Source organism: Salvelinus fontinalis, chromosome 8, assembly GCF_029448725.1.
Source record: "Salvelinus fontinalis isolate EN_2023a chromosome 8, ASM2944872v1, whole genome shotgun sequence".
Taxonomy (NCBI): domain Eukaryota; kingdom Metazoa; phylum Chordata; class Actinopteri; order Salmoniformes; family Salmonidae; genus Salvelinus; species Salvelinus fontinalis.
Genome location: NC_074672.1, coordinates 27600652 through 27617789, shown reverse-complemented (window position 1 = coordinate 27617789; position 17138 = coordinate 27600652). Strand labels below are relative to the sequence as shown.

At 44.5% G+C, this 17138-nt stretch overlaps 1 protein-coding gene across 2 annotated transcripts in view; it reads left to right on the top strand.

Annotated features, from left to right (window-relative positions):
• The window catches only part of LOC129861007 (uncharacterized), a 133004-nt gene that overhangs the window by 99107 nt on the left and 16759 nt on the right, over positions 1-17138 (top strand). The window contains exon 1 of one of the 2 annotated variants that reach the window (XM_055932018.1): positions 8818-9814. The exons of the other annotated variant lie outside the window; for it this stretch is intronic. The gene's annotated coding sequence lies outside the window, so the exon portion shown is untranslated. Of the gene's footprint in view, positions 1-8817; positions 9815-17138 lie in introns of those variants that run through there. 2 annotated transcript variants of the gene reach the window in all.

The following is a 17138-nucleotide window of genomic DNA, read 5'->3' as shown; positions in this document are numbered from 1 at the left end:
ATAGTTGTAGAAGTAGTAGTAGTTGTTGTAGTTGTAGTAGTAGTAGTAATAGTTGTAGAAGTAGTAGTAGTAGTTGTAGTTGTAGTAGTAGTAGCAGCAGTAGTAGTAGTAGTAATAGTTGTAGAAGTAGTAGTAGTAGTAGCAGTTGTAGTTGTATTAGTAGTAGTAGTAGCAGCAGTAGTAGTAGTAGTAATAGTAGTTGTGGTAGTAGTTGGAGTAGTAGTTGTAGCCGTAGTAGTAGCAGCATTAGTAGTAGTAGTAATAGTTGTAGTAGTAGTAGTTGTAGTTGTAGTAGCAGCAGTAGTAGTAGTAATAGTTGTAGTTGTAGTAGTAGTTGGAGTAGTAGTTGTAGTCATAGTAGTAGCAGCATTAGTAGCAGTAGTAGTTATAGTTGTAGTTGTAGTAGTTGTAGTTGTAGTAGTAGTAGCAGCAGTAGTAGTAGTAGTAATTGTTGTAGTTTTGGTAGTAGTAGTAGTAATAGTTGTAGAAGTAGTAGTAGTAGTAGTAGTTGTTGTAGTTGTAGTAGTAGTAGTAATAGTTGTAGAAGTAGTAGTAGTAGTAGTAGTTGTAATAGTTGTAGAAGTAGTAGTAGTCGTAGTAGTTGTTGTAGTTGTAGTATTAGTAGTAATAGTTGTAGAAGTAGTAGTAGTTGTGGTTGTTGTAGTAGTAGTAGTAGTAGTTGTTGTAGCTGTAGTAATAGTAGTAATAGTTGTTGAAGTAGTAGTAGTTGTAGTTGTTGTAGTTGTAGTAGTTGTAGTAATAGTTGTAGAAGTAGTAGTAGTAGTAGTAGTAGTAGTTGTTGTAGCTGTAGTATTAGTAGTAATAGTTGTAGAAGTAGTAGTAGTAGTAGTAGTAGTAGTAGTAGCAGCAACATTAGTAGTAGTAGTAATAGTTGTAGTAGTAGTAGTAGTTGTAGCTGTGGTAGTAGTAGTAGTAGCAGCAGTAGTAGTAGTAATGGCTGTAGTTGTAGTAGTAGTTGGAGTAGTAGTTGTAGTCATAGTAGTAGCAGCATTAGTAGCAGTAGTAGTTATAGTTGTAGTTGTAGTTGTAGTTGTAGTAGTAGTAGTTGTAGTTGTAGTTGTAGTAGTAGCAGCAGTAGTAGTAGTAATTGTTGTAGTTGTCACGTTCCTGACCTGTTTTCTGTTGTTTTGTATGTGTGTGATGGTCAGGGCGTGAGTTTTGGGTGGGCAGTCTATGTTTTCCGTTTCTATGTTGGTTTTGGGTTGCCTGGTATGGCTCTTGATTAGAGGCAGGTGTTTTGCGTTTTCCTCTAATTGAGAGTCATATTAAGGTAGGGTGTTCTCACTGTTTGTTTGTGGGTGATTGTTTCCTGTGTCAGTGTCTGTATGTGTAACAGTCCTGACCTGTTTTATGTTGTTTTTTATGTGTTTATGGTCAGGGCATGTGTTTTGGGTGGGCAGTCTATGTTATCTGTTTCTATGTTGGTTTTGGGTTACCTGGTATGGCTCTTGATTAGAGGCAGGTGGTTTGCGTTTTCCTCTAATTAAGAGTCATATTTAGGTAGGGCGTTCTCACTGTTTGTTTGTGGGTGATTGTCTCCTGTGATGTCTTCGTCGTTGTCGATGTTATTCACTTTCGGAGCTGTTTGGCTGTTCGTGTGTTTTGATGTAACGTTCCTGTCCGTGAGTTTACGTTTAGTGATGTGAGTTTATGTTCAGGTTTCGTTCTACGTCGTTTTTGTTATTTTGTAAGTTTGTTCAAGTGTTTGTTTCGTGTTGCCATCATCATCAGTTTTTTTCCTGTTATAAAATAAAAGATGGCTTATTTCCCTGAAACCGCATTTTGGTCTGAAGATCCTTCTCTCCTCACCTCATCCGAGGATGAGGAAAGCGACAGCCTTAACAGAATCACCCACCAACAAACAGAGACCAAGCGGTATGGGAATGCTCGACGGAGCAACAAGAACTTCTGGACTTGGGAGGAGATCTTGGACGGTAGAGGACCTTGGGCTCAACCAGGGGAATATCGCCGTCCAAAGGAGGAATTGGAAGCAGCGAAGGCTGAGCGGCGCTGGTATGAGGAGGCAGCGCGACGACGCGGTTGGGAGCCCGTGAGTCAGACCAAAAAATTTCTTGGGGGGGGGCACACGAGGAGTGTGGCAAAGCCGGGTAGGATACCCGAGCCAACTCCCCGTGCTTACCGTGGAGGTAGAAGGCGTCGTACTGATAAGACACCGTGTTATGCGGTAGAGCGCACGGTGTCCCCAGTACGCGTGCTTAGCCCAGTGCGGGCTATTCCACCTTGCCGCACTGGGAGGGCTAGGTTGGGCATCGAGCCGAGTGCCATGAAGCCGGCCCAACGTATCTGGTCTCCAGTACGTCTCCTCGGGCCGGTGTACATGGCACCAGCCTTACAGGTGGTGTCCCCGGTTCGCCTGCATAGCCCAGTGCGGGCTATTCCACCTCGCCGCACTGGCAGGGCTACGGGGTCCATTCAACCTGGTAAGGTTGGGGAGGCTCGGTGCTCAAGAGCACGTGTCCTCCTTCACGGTCCGGTAGACCCGGTGCCACCTCCATGTACCAGTCCTCCGGTGGCAGCCCCCCGTACCAGGCTGTCTCTCCGGGTTCTCTCTCCTGCTGTTTCCTCCTCTCCAGCGCAGCCGGTGCCTAGACCACGCACCAGGCTGTCTCTCCTTCTCCTCCCTACAGAGCCATCCGTCTCCCCAGCGCCATCTGAGCCATCCGTCTCCCCAGCGCCATCTGAGCCATCCGTCTCCCCAGCGCCATCTGAGCCATCCGTCTCCCCAGCGCCATCTGAGCCATCCGTCTCCCCAGCGCCATCTGAGTCATCCGTCTGCCAGGAGCCTGCAAAGCCGCCCGTCTGCCATGAGCCTGCAAAGCCGCCCGTCTGCCATGAGCCTACAGAGCCATCCGCCAGACAGGAGCCGCTAGAGCCGTCAGCCAGACAGGAGCCGCTAGAGCCGCCCGCCAGACAGGATCTGCCAGAGCCGCCAACCAGACAGGATCTGCCAGAGCCGCCAACCAGACAGGATCTGCCAGAGCCGCCAACCAGACAGGATCTGCCAGAGCCGCCAGCGAGCCATGAGCAGCCAGAGCCGTCAGAGAGCCATGAGCAGCCAGAGCCGTCAGAGAGCCATGAGCAGCCAGAGCCGTCAGATAGCCATGAGCAGCCAGAACCGTCAGAGAGCCATGAGCAGCCAGAGCCGTCAGAGAGCCATGAGCGTCGAGAGCCGTCAGCCTGCCATGAGCGTCGAGAGCCGTCAGTCTGCCATGAGCGTCGAGAGCCGTCAGCCTGCCATGAGCGTCGAGAACCGTCAGCCTGCCATGAGCGTAGAGAGCCGTCAGCCTGTCATGAGCGTAGAGAGCCGTCAGTCTGCCATGAGCGTCGAGAGCCGTCAGCCTGCATGGACCTGCCAGAGCCGTCCAGTCAGGACCTGCCAGAGCCGTCCAAACAGGACCTGCCAGAGTCCTTCAGCCGGGATCTGCCCCTTGTCCCGGTGCTGCCCCTTGTCCCGGTGCTGCCCCTTGTCCCGGTGCTGCCCCTTGTCCCGGTGCTGCCCCTTGTCCCGGTGCTGCCCCTTGTCCCGGTGCTGCCCCTTGTCCCGGTGCTGCCCCTTGTCCCGGTGCTGCCCCTTGTCCCGGTGCTGCCCCTTGTCCCGGTGCTGCCCCTTATTCCGGTGCTGGTCCTTATCCTGGTGCTGCCCCTTGTTCCGGTGCTGCCCCTTGTCCCGGTGCTACCCCTTGTCCCGGTGCTGCCCCTTGTCCCGGTGCTGCCCCTTGTTCCGGTGCTGGACGTTTATTTAGGGGAAGGTAGTGTTAGGGTGGTCATTAGAAGGGGTAGACAGAAGAGGGGAGTGACTATGGTGGTGTGGGGACAGCGTCCTGAGCCGGAACCACCACCGTGGTTAACTGCCCACCCGGACCCTCCCCTGGACTTTGTGCTGGTGCGCCCGGCGTTCGCACCTTGAGGGGGGGGTTCTGTAACAGTCCTGACCTGTTTTATGTTGTTTTTTATGTGTTTATGGTCAGGGCATGTGTTTTGGGTGGGCAGTCTATGTTATCTGTTTCTATGTTGGTTTTGGGTTACCTGGTATGGCTCTTGATTAGAGGCAGGTGGTTTGCGTTTTCCTCTAATTAAGAGTCATATTTAGGTAGGGCGTTCTCACTGTTTGTTTGTGGGTGATTGTCTCCTGTGATGTCTTCGTCGTTGTCGATGTTATTCACTTTCGGAGCTGTTTGGCTGTTCGTGTGTTTTGATGTAACGTTCCTGTCCGTGAGTTTACGTTTAGTGATGTGAGTTTATGTTCAGGTTTCGTTCTACGTCGTTTTTGTTATTTTGTAAGTTTGTTCAAGTGTTTGTTTCGTGTTGCCATCATCATCAGTTTTTTTCCTGTTATAAAATAAAAGATGGCTTATTTCCCTGAAACCGCATTTTGGTCTGAAGATCCTTCTCTCCTCACCTCATCCGAGGATGAGGAAAGCGACAGCCTTAACAGTATGTTACGCCACACAGGACTGTTCCGGTTTTTGTTAGTTCGTTTGTTTTATGTAGTCTGTTTTTCTGGTTCATGCGTTCTTCACGTTGTATGTAAGTTCGTGTCCAGGTCTGTCTACATTCGTTTATTTGTTTTGTAATTATTCAAGTGTTTGTCGTGTTTTTCCGTTTTGTCTATTAAATCATTATGTATTCACAACCCGCTGCATTTTGGTCAAATCCCTGCTACTCCTCTTCGGATGAGGAGAAGGAGGAAGCCCGTTACAGAATCACCCACCAAACCCGGATCAAGCAGCGGGTTAAAGGACAGCGCACAAAGTAGTAGTTGTTGTAGTTGTAGTATTAGTAGTAATAGTTGTAGAAGTAGTAGTGGTTGTTGTAGTAGTAGTAGTAGTAGTTGTTGTAGCTGTAGTATTAGTAGTAATAGTTGTTGAAGTAGTAGTAGTAATAGTTGTAGTTGTAGTAGTAGTTATAGTCATAGTAGTAGCAGCATTAGTAGCAGTAGTAGTTATAGTTGTAGTAGTTGTAGTAATAGTTGTAGTAGTAGCCGTAGCAGCAGTAGTAGTTGTAGTAGTAGTAGTTGTAGTTATAGTTGTAGTAGTTGTAGTAATAGTTGTAGTAGTAGTAGTAGCAGTAGTAGTTGTAGTAGTAGTAGATGTAGTTGTAGTTGTAGTAGTAGCCGTAGCAGCAGTAGTAGTAGTAATAGTTGTAGTAGTAGTAGTAGTAGTAGTTGTTGTAGCTGTAGTATTAGTAGTAATAGTTGTTGAAGTAATAGTAGTTGTAGTTGTTGTAGTTGTAGTAGTAGTAGTAATAGTTGTAGAAGTAGTAGTAGTAGTAGTAGTAGTAGTAGTAGTAGCAGTAGTTGTTGTAGCTGTAGTAGTAGTAGTAATAGTTGTAGAAGTAGTAGTAGTAGTAGTAGTAGTAGCAGCATTAGTAGTAGTAGTAATAGTTGTAGAAGTAGTAGTAGTAGTAGTTGTAGTTGTGGTAGTAGTTGTAGTAGCAGCAGTAGTAGTAGTAATAGTTGTAGTTGTAGTAGTAGTTGGAGTAGTAGTTGTAGTCATAGTAGTAGCAGCATTAGTAGCAGTAGTAGTTATAGTTGTTGTAGTAGTAGTAGTTGTAGTTGTAGTAGTAGTAGTAGCAGCAGTAGTAGTAGTAATTGTTGTAGTTGTAGTAGTAGTATTAATAGTTGTAGAAGTAGTAGTAGTAGTAGTAGTATTAGTTGTAGTTGTAGTAGTAGTAGTAGTAGTAGTAGTAGTTGTAGTTGTAGTTGTAGTAATAGTTGTAGTAGTAGTATAGTAGTTGTTGTAGTAGTAATAGTTGTAGTAGTTGTTGTATTAGTAGTAATAGTTGTAGAAGTAGTAGTAGTTGTGGTTGTTGTAGTAGTAATAGTTGTAGAAGTAGTAGTAGTAGTAGTAGTAGTAGTAGTAGTAGTAGTAGTAGTAGTAGTAGTTGTTGTTGTAGCTGTAGTATTAGTAGTAATAGTTGTAGAAGTAGTAGTAGTAGTAGTTGTTGTAGTTGTAGTAGTAATAGTTGTAGAAGTAGTAGTAGTAGTAGTAGTAGTAGTAGTAGTAGTAGTAGTTGTAGCTGTAGTATTAGTAGTAATAGTTGTAGAAGTAGTAGTAGTAGTAGTAGTAGTAGCAGCATTAGTAGTAGTAGTAATAGTTGGAGAAGTAGTAGTAGTAGTAGTTGTAGTTGTGGTAGTAGTAGCAGCAGTAGTAGTAGTAATAGTTGTAGTTGTAGTAGTAGTTGGAGTAGTAGTTGGAGTCATAGTAGTAGCAGCATTAGTAGCAGTAGTAGTTATAGTTGTAATAGTAGTAGTAGTAGTAGTAGTAGTAGTAGTAGTAGTAGTAGTAGTAGTAGTAGTAGTTGTAGTAGTAGTAATAGTTGTAGAAGTAGTAGTAGTAGTAGTAGTAGTTGTTGTTGTTGTTGTAGTTGTAGTAGTAGTAGTAATAGTTTTAGAAGTAGTAGTACTAGTAGTAGTAGTAGTAGTTGTTGTTGCTGTAGTTGTAGTAGTAGTAGTAGTAGTAGTAATAGTAGTTGTTGTTGTTGTTGTAGTTGTAGTAGTGGTAGTAGTAGTAGTTATAGTTGTAGAAGTAGTAGTGGTAGTAGTAGTAGTTGTTGTTGTTGTTTTTGTAGTTGTAGTAGTAGTAGTAATAGTTGTAGAAGTAGTAGTAGTAGTAGTAGTAGTATTATTTGTTGTTGTAGTTGTAGTAGTAGTAGTAATAGTTGTAGAAGTAGTAGTAGTAGTAGTAGTAGTAGTTGTTGTTGTAGTAATAGTTGTAGAAGTAGTAGTAGTAGTAGTAATAGTTGTAGAAGTAGTAGTAGCAGTAGTAGTAGTAGTAGTTGTTGTTGTTGTTGTTGTAGTTGTAGTAGTTGTTGTTTTAGTTGTTGTAGTAGTAGAAGAAGAAGAAGCAGAAGAGTAGTTTGTTTTCTCTAAGCCACAATGTAAATCCTTCCTAGTATAGATACATTAGATTGCATTGGATTTAAATCATAGCAAGAGAAAAGCACATTATCATGAGGAATTGTAATATCAGTCAACACATTGCTTATTTTAGTTCTGTACTGTACTCTACCAACTGAAACTAATTTATCCTCTACATCACATATAACACATTGGTAAGGGTGTGAATGTCTGCTATGCTAGACAGATAGACAGACAAATCTCACCATGTCTTTTTACCTTTACCTGTGAAAGGAATGTTACATCAAATTCACTATTATTTTCTCCGCGGTCTCCACAGTATTTATTCAATGGCTGCTTTTTCAGTTCAGATACTGAATGGGCTTCCTTTTGGGGATATAACTGTTGCTTTTGCTTTTCAGATCAAAGTTCATTGAAACATTTTAAGTAAAATAGTATTTGCCCGATGATGTATTACTGAGTGAAATCTAACATCTCTTATAATTGGAGTTCATGGTTTATTACATTTAAAGTTCCAATAAATAAATGATTAAATAAATTACAACAATTGAAACGATTGAAAAAGTCCCAGTTCATTCAATATTTGCTAAAAAAACATTTTCTCTCTGGTCAATTGTGGTTAAACTTTAGTTATTTATTTAGGTTAATTATTCATTTATTAAAAACAAAATAAGAATATTAATACTACAGTATATACAGTACGATATCATTATAGCAGCATGTTGATGGAATGGGTACTACAGTATATACAGTACGATATCATTATAGCAGCATGTTGATGGAATGGGTACTACAGTATATACAGTACTATATCATTATAGCAGCATGTTGATGGAATGGGTACTACAGTATATACAGTACTATATCATTATAGCAGCATGTTGATGGAACAGGTACTACAGTATATACAGTACTATATCATTATAGCAGCATGTTGATGGGATGGGTATTACAGTATATACAGTACTATAACATTATAGCAGCATGTTGATGGAATGGGTACTACAGTATATACAGTACGATATCATTATAGCAGCATGTTGATGGAATGGGTACTACAGTATATACAGTACGATATCATTATAGCAGCATGTTGATGGGATGGGTATTACAGTATATACAGTACTATAACATTATAGCAGCATGTTGATGGAATGGGTACTACAGTATATACAGTACTATAACATTATAGCAGCATGTTGATGGAATGGGTACTACAGTATATACAGTACCCTATATAATAGCAAAACGGGTTTAGCTGCTCTTTAATGAAACAGCCCATCAGCCTAAGGTTCGATTTCTTAGATTGAATTATTATGAAAATAGCATTTAACAGATTGTAAGAGTTTGCATGCCACCTCTAACACAGCGTCAGGGGAATATAAACTACATTTTTTAACACATTGGTATGGTGTGAATGTTAGCTATGCTATAGACAGACACATCTCACTGTGTCTTTTCCCCTTTACAGCAGCGTCCACGTTTGTGTGATCTAGTACATTCATTATACATGGATGTTTTGGATAGATTCTGTGCATGTATGATGGTATGCAAAACTACACTTTACATCTTGCAGATGGGGTTTTCCCCAATCCTTACATCTGTGTGTGTGTGTGTGTGTGTGTGTGTGTGTGTGTGTGTGTGTGTGTGTGTGTGTGTGTGTGTGTGTGTGTGTGTGTGTGTGTGTGTGTGTGTGTGTGTGTGTGTGTGTGTGTGTGTGTGTGTGTGTGTGTGTGTGTGTGTGTGTGTGTGTGTGCGTGTGTGCGTGTGTGTGTGTGCGCGTGTGTGCGTGTGCGTGTGTGGACATGCGTTTGTTTGTGTGCGTCTGCACGCGTACGTGGGTATGTTGGTGTTAGCGTGCAGTTTTGTGAGTGAGCTGTGAGATTATGGTCGTTTTAGTGGTCGTAAACATGACTAATAATTTAATGGCATTTCTAGTCTTAGATTTCTCTTTGTGTTTTACTGGTTCTAATTCGTATTTAGATATCATAGAGAATCAATTCAGACACTGAATGGGCTTCCTCATTAATCTCTGTCATCAGAATGGTTCAGCAGCTACTTTACACAATACTACAGAGAGCTTTAGTCTCTCACGGCTTGAATCATTGCACTGTGGGTTCAGTGCATTCCCTGGGTCCCATGTGTGTGTGTGTGTGTGTGTGTGTGTGTGTGTGTGTGTGTGTGTGTGTGTGTGTGTGTGTGTGTGTGTGTGTGTGTGTGTGTGTGAGAGAGAGAGACAGAGAGATAGTGGGAGAGATGTGAGGTTTAGCTTTGAGTCAGAGGCAGCAGCTAAAGCTAAAGTGTGTAGGATGAGACTGTCCCTTGTCCCTCCCAGTCTCTCATCAACTATCTCTATGTTTTTTCTCTTTCTAATTGAAGACAACATACACTTGTGTAGAAAGGATAATATTTGTTTTATGGATCATAGTCGATTGATGGTGTGTGTATGTGTGTGTGTGTGTGTGTGCGTGTGCGTGTGCGTGCGTGTCCATCCCTTTCACAGTAAGGTGAGTGGGTGGTAGCGGCAACTGGTCTACTTATGTGGCTCGTTGCATAGCAGACATGCTTCTCACTGCTTGATATTACTCATTTCCTCAAGTCTATACACACACACACACATACACACACACAGTCTCAGTTAGGCACTGACGCTCATACACATGCTGACACACTGACACGCGCAGTCTCAAGGCTTCTCAGTGTTATTCTCACTTTGGTGGGCTTGCTTGTTCTATTTCTCACATACATCGCTGTGTGACAGGGTGTGACTGGCAGCTGTTGCTCGTGTTTCTATTAGTGCTGTGGAGGTAAAGTAGGAAGCAGTCTGGGGGGAGGGGCTTGATCCCCTGGATGACTGCAGCATGTATGGCCACCAACACTCGGACAACACTCTGGTCAGCAGCCCACTCTAAGGTCAGTTGCTGTACTTTGGATCCATTCATCACAACCAACTCCATCAACCCGTCTGTTCTCTTGTGTTCTCAACTGCTCTTTTTTTATGTCTAACTATTGTTTAGCTAGATGATTTTGACTACTGCATAACAAATTCACCCTTGGAGTTAATTAAGATTCTTTACCCTCTATTCTCTCTTTTTATATCAAAACTGTGATAAGTATTTCAATGGATGACTGAGATTTATACAGAACTTGTTTCTGAGTGGGAGTGGAGATGTATTGGTGTGGTCACACCTGTTGATCTAGTTGTTTATGGCGGAGGTGGAATAGCTGAGTCAATCTGGGTCCTCTCTGTGGTCAGATGCTGAATGGAGGTTCTGTCTCATTCTTATGCAGGACAGTAGGTTAATAAAACACTACGTGTATTTCCTGTGGAGAGCAGTGGTGTAGTGGATGGTAAACTCAAATAAATGCAGGTTACCCACGTTTCGTTTTTTGCTTGACAGTTTACCCACCTTATGCAGAAAAATCCATTGAAAAAATAGGAACCATTACTTTTTTCACTGCGGCCGGCAATCAGAGTTTACACACCTTTTTTTTTACCACTACATCACTGGTGGAGAGGGTGGAAAGGAGGAAAGGGGGAGAGGCATTTTGAAAATATTTCACAAATTTCACTTTTGCAGTTCAGAAATTCCTCAATGACATCAAAGCCTGTTGATATTTGCTAGCATTTGTATTTCTTGATATGCATTACACATGCTTTGAGTATATGTAAAAGCAATGGATTTGGATGGTCCCTTTCTTTCTAATGAGTGACATTTACTGTAACATTACCACACTGCTGTGCAATAAGGATGTGTGTTGCTGTGTGTGTGTGTGTGTGTGCGTGCGTGCGTGCGTGCGTGCGTGCGTGCGTGTGTGTCTGTGTATGCGTGTGCCTGTGTGTGTGAGCGAGTGTGAGCGTGAGCATGTGTGTGCCTTTTCAGCCCTCCTGTGTGAGAGGTGAAGGAGTTTTTCTTCAGCTTTAGAGTGAATCTGTAAAGGTTTTCCTCAGAGAGCATCAGAGTCAGCATAAATGTTCCCTCTGTCACTCCGCTGCTGTGGGATGGAAGATTGGCAGGCACACTGGAATTGACCTGACTTGCCCTCTGTACTTCTTGTGGCTCTGGATGATGGGATTAGCTGGCACCAGTGTATTACCTTGTTATTCTGGAGATGACTGTTCTCTGTAACCATGCCCCCAAGGGTGCATTTTGCCAAGCAAACTAAAATTGTACTATAGCAGTGAGCAGTCTTGCTTTCTCCCTGATAAACTTAGACTTAGATCGCTCTTTCATCAACAATAGTCTATACATACAGTTAACAATCGCTTAGGAGACGATTGGAGTTTGGGTACTTTCCAAGGTGAAAAACCTCACCTGTCAGATTCCTAATCATACCTTAGTTCTTTCAGGAAGTTAGTGTTATCTCTACATATTGACATCTACATCAATACATTTATGGGATAAATTGTGATTCTCCGAAAATGTGGTTGCTTCAGCACAGATGTCTGTTGTGCTTTTCAATAAAAATCTCTTAAATTCCCATTGATTCTACTCCAATCCAACCCTAAATACTGTATATGCCAGACTGTCCAACCACCTTCCCTAACACGTAAAAGCCCAGTGCAGTCAAAACAATAATAATTCATATTGTAAGACAGCTGATGAAATGAAAACACTATAAAAGTGGTGAAAAATTGTATCAGTGTTATTTCCTGATAGTTTCTGGTTGAAAATACAATCTACACAGGCCCTTCTAATCAACAGGTTTTGGCCTGCCTGGTGTATATGTTCATATAGACCAACAACAATGAGAGTTCCAAACCTCTCTGCCAATAACATTTCGTTTTCAGATTACATATCCCTCCCCTCCCCTCTCAGATCACTCCCAGACAATGCTAGTAAAATTCTTGCTTGAGAAATTGTTTAAAAAATACATTGTAATCAAAAACGTTTACATCAAGGTACTTAACTGTTACCCAGAAATTCTTTAATATTGAAATAAAAATGGGTGCATTGGGCCTTAAAATCAATTACTGGAGTAGTGTATCTACTTTTTTTGTTGTTGCCTGTTTTGCATGTTATTTTGGCATTAATACGTGTCACATATCAGTTTGCAATCAATGTAAAAAAAAATGTTTCGAGTTAATAAATCTGCATCCAGGGAAGCTTGAGTAAGTGAGCTCCAAAATACAGGTGTTTCAGCCTAGCTCAGTGCTTTCTGTGGTAGTGGAGCAGCCAGCGGAAAATACGGAGCGTAGGGGTTGGTTATGTTCACTAGCTGCACCATGATTGGCTAAATGTTCTGTCACTCATGGGGACACAACATCACCACAAAATCTACTGGTAGAGCTTGAAAATTCAAGCCCCTTGGGTGCTGCCATAGAGTTGCATTGGAGGTGCCCATCCAAGAAGGCTCAATGTCATTGGCCACAGATAAAAGGACATCAAATCACGTTATATCTACATTTGCTTTGATTGGACTGATCATGTTAACAGATCAAGCTAGCAGTCATCATCATGCATCAAGTCAACAATCTACTGGCAAATCCTTGTCATATGGAGAGAAATAAGGAAGAGAAATTATCGATAAAACGTATCGGTGCTCATCGGCCATTGGTTATAAACATTACAAAACAAGTTGGAAATCGCAAATTCAACAATGAGTAGTTTGGAAGGAATCAGTTACTAACTGCAAGCATTGCAAAGCTATCACTAGCCTGCTATTCAGTGGAGTGGGTGTGTGTTCCAAGTCTGGGTTTAAGGGTGTCTTTTCCAAGCTTAAAATGATAAACATTCAACGCAGGCCATGCTGTCAATACAGCATGACTTCTGCCGCGTTCAAAACATCTGGAAATGTGGAAATCTCCGATTTCAGTGAGTTCAAGACAACTGGGAACTACATTTTTGGGCTGTGTTCACTTTAACAGGAAAGTGGCGCGGCAGTCCTTCGTGGGCATATTTAGTCATCAAACTTTGTCAAAGTAAACGTATAAAGTATAGCATTATGAAAATTAGCTCAGACTAGGAAAATACATTTTAAAAGGTAATTCAACTCGGAATTGCAAGTCGGGAACTCGGCCTCTTTCTAGAGCTCTGACCTGAAGATTACTGACGTGATGATTCAATCTTGTTTTTTCAGAGTTACCAGTTGTCTTGAAAGCACCATAATGCCATACTTTGATGACAAAGTTTGATGACTAAATATGCCCAAGAAGGACTGCCACGCCACTTTCCTGTTAAAGTGAGCATAGCCCAAAAATGTATTGTATGCTGCTGCATAAATGATGTAATATGCCAGGGAGGTATCCATACTGTAGCTAAGAAAGTAATACTAGGTGTATGTTGTGTAGTAAGATGTTAGTAGCCCATGTGCCTTACCCTAATAATTTGGTCCATTTTCCCCACATAATTTAGCCTACTATTCTGACTTGGTGGTGCACATACATGCAGCCTATAGCCTGTTTGAGACATTTACATTTTACATTTAAGTCATTTAGCAGACGCTCTTATCCAGAGCGACTTACAAATTGGTGCATTCACCTTATGACATCCAGTGGAACAGCCACTTTACAATAGTGCATCTAAATCTTTTAAGGGGGGGGGGGGGGGGCAGAAGGATTGCTTTATCCTATCCTAGGTATTCCTTGAAGAGGTGGGGTTTCAGGTGTCTCCGGAAGGTGGTGATTGACTCCGCTGTCCTGGCGTCGTGAGGGAGTTTGTTCCACCATTGGGGTGCCAGAGCAGCGAACAGTTTTGACTGGGCTGAGCGGGAACTGTACTTCCTCAGTGGTAGGGAGGCGAGCAGGCCAGAGGTGGATGAACGCAGTGCCCTTGTTTGGGTGTAGGGCCTGATCAGAGCCTGAAGGTACTGAGGTGCCGTTCCCCTCACAGCTCCGTAGGCAAGCACCATGGTCTTGTAGCGGATGCGAGCTTCAACTGGAAGCCAGTGGAGAGAGCGGAGGAGCGGGGTAACGTGAGAGAACTTGGGAAGGTTGAACACCAGACGGGCTGCGGCGTTCTGGATGAGTTGTAGGGGTTTAATGGCACAGGCAGGGAGCCCAGCCAACAGCGAGTTGCAGTAATCCAGACGGGAGATGACAAGTGCCTGGATTAGGACCTGCGCCGCTTCCTGTGTGAGGCAGGGTCGTACTCTGCGGATGTTGTAGCGCATGAACCTACAGGAACGGGCCACCGCCTTGATGTTAGTTGAGAACGACAGGGTGTTGTCCAGGATCACGCCAAGGTTCTTAGCGCTCTGGGAGGAGGACACAATGGAGTTGTCAACCGTGATGGCGAGATCATGGAACGGGCAGTCTTTCCCCGGGAGGAAGAGCAGCTCCGTCTTGCCGAGGTTCAGCTTGAGGTGGTGATCCGTCATCCACACTGATATGTCTGCCAGACATGCAGAGATGCGATTCGCCACCTGGTCATCAGAAGGGGGAAAGGAGAAGATTAATTGTGTGTCGTCTGCATAGCAATGATAGGAGAGACCATGTGAGGTTATGACAGAGCCAAGTGACTTGGTGTATAGCGAGAATAGGAGAGGGCCTAGAACAGAGCCCTGGGGGACACCAGTGGTGAGAGCGCGTGGTGAGGAGACAGATTCTCGCCACGCCACCTGGTAGGAGCGACCTGTCAGGTAGGACGCAATCCAAGCGTGGGCCGCGCCGGAGATGCCCAACTCGGAGAGGGTGGAGAGGAGGATCTGATGGTTCACAGTATCGAAGGCAGCCGATAGGTCTAGAAGGATGAGAGCAGAGGAGAGAGAGTTAGCTTTAGCAGTGCGGAGCGCCTCCGTGATACAGAGAAGAGCAGTCTCAGTTGAGTGACTAGTCTTGAAACCTGACTGATTTGGATCAAGAAGGTCATTCTGAGAGAGATAGCAGGAGAGCTGGCCAAGGACGGCACGTTCAAGAGTTTTGGAGAGAAAAGAAAGAAGGGATACTGGTCTGTAGTTGTTGACATCGGAGGGATCGAGTGTAGGTTTTTTCAGAAGGGGTGCAACTCTCGCTCTCTTGAAGACGGAAGGGACGTAGCCAGCGGTCAAGGATGAGTTGATGAGCGAGGTGAGGTAAGGGAGAAGGTCTCCGGAAATGGTCTGGAGAAGAGAGGAGGGGATAGGGTCAAGCGGGCAGGTTGTTGGGCGGCCGGCCGTCACAAGACGCGAGATTTCATCTGGAGAGAGAGGGGAGAAAGAGGTCAGAGCACAGGGTAGTGCAGTGTGAGCAGAACCAGCGGTGTCGTTTGACTTAGCAAACGAGGATCGGATGTCGTCGACCTTCTTTTCGAAATGGTTGACGAAGTCGTCTGCAGAGAGGGAGGAGGGGGGGGGAGAGGGAGGAGGATTCAGGAGGGAGGAGAAGGTGGCAAAGAGCTTCCTAGGGTTAGAGGCAGATGCTTGGAATTTAGAGTGGTAGAAAGTGGCTTTAGCAGCAGAGACAGAAGAGGAAAATGTAGAGAGGAGGGAGTGAAAGGATGCCAGGTCCGCAGGGAGGCGAGTTTTCCTCCATTTCCGCTCGGCTGCCCGGAGCCCTGTTCTGTGAGCTCGCAATGAGTCGTCGAGCTACGGAGCGGGAGGGGAGGACCGAGCCGGCCTGGAGGATAGGGGACATAGAGAGTCAAAGGATGCAGAAAGGGAGGAGAGGAGGGTTGAGGAGGCAGAATCAGGAGATAGGTTGGAGAAGGTTTGGACAGAGGGAAGAGATGATAGGATGGAAGAGGCGAGAGTAGCGGGGGAGAGAGAGCGAAGGTTGGGAAGGCGCGATACCATCCGAGTAGGGGCAGTGTGGGAAGTGTTGGATGAGAGCGAGAGGGAAAAGGATACAAGGTAGTGGTCGGAGACTTGGAGGGGAGTTGCAATGAGGTTAGTGGAAGAACAGCATCTAGTAAAGATGAGGTCAAGCCTATTGCCTGCCTTGTGAGTAGGGGGGGGAGGTGAGAGGGTGAGGTCAAAAGAGGAGAGGAGTGGAAAGAAGGAGGCAGAGAGGAATGAGTCAAAGGTAGACATGGGGAGGTTAAAGTCACCCAGAACTGTGAGAGGTGAGCCGTCCTCAGGAAAGGAGCTTATCAAGGCATCAAGCTCATTGATGAACTCTCCAAGGGAACCTGGAGGGCGATAAATGATAAGGATGTTAAGCTTAAAAGGGCTGGTAACTGTGACAGCATGGAATTCAAAGGAGGCGATAGACAGATGGGTAAGGGGAGAAAGAGAGAATGACCACTTGGGAGAGATGAGGATCCCGGTGCCACCACCCCGCTGACCAGAAGCTCTCGGGGTGTGCGAGAACACGTGGGCAGACGAAGAGAGAGCAGTAGGAGTAGCAGTGTTATCTGTGGTGAGCCATGTTTCCGTCAGTGCCAAGAAGTCGAGGGACTGGAGGGACGCATAGGCTGAGATGAGCTCTGCCTTGTTGGCCGCAGATCGGCAGTTCCAGAGGCTACCGGAGACCTGGAACTCCACGTGGGTCGTGCGGGCTGGGACCACCAGGTTAGGGTGGGCGCGGCCACGCGGTGTGAAGCGTTTGTATGGTCTGTGCAGAGAGGAGAGAACAGGGATAGACAGACACATAGTTGACAGGCTACAGAAGAGGCTACGCTAATGCAAAGGAGATTAGAATAACAAGTGGACTACACGTCTCGAATGTTCAGAAAGTTAAGCTTACGTTGCAAAAAATAAATAAAATAAAAGATCTTATTGACTAAAATGATATAGTACTGCTGGCTGGTGAAGTAGCCTGGCTAGCAGTGGCTGCGTTGTTGAAAGTGAAGCTGGCTAGGTAACCTCGACAATTTCTCTAAATTTCTCTAAACTACACAATTATCATGGATACAAGGACAGCAAAGACAACTAGCTAACACTACGCTAATCAAGTCGTTCCGTTGTAATGTAAGTTTCTACAGTGCTGCTATTCGGTAGAAGTTGGCTAGCTAGCAGTGTTAGCTAGCAGTGTTGGCTAGGTAGGAGGACGGCAGCGCGGCAGGCGAAAATAGCTGGCTAGCTAACCGATAATTACTCAAAGCTACACAATTATCTTAGATACAAAGATAGCAAAGAAAACTATGTAGCTAGCTAACACTACACAAATCAAGTCGTTCCGTTGTAATGTAATCGTTTCTACAGTGCTGCTAATCGGTGGCTAGCTGGCTAGCTAGCAGGGTTGACTACGTTACGTTACGTTACGTTAGGACGAGAATACCTGGCTAGCGAACCTCAGCGAACCTCGATAACTACACAATTATCTTTGATACAAAGACGGCTATGTAGCCAGCTGAGTAGCTAGCTAAGATCAAACAAA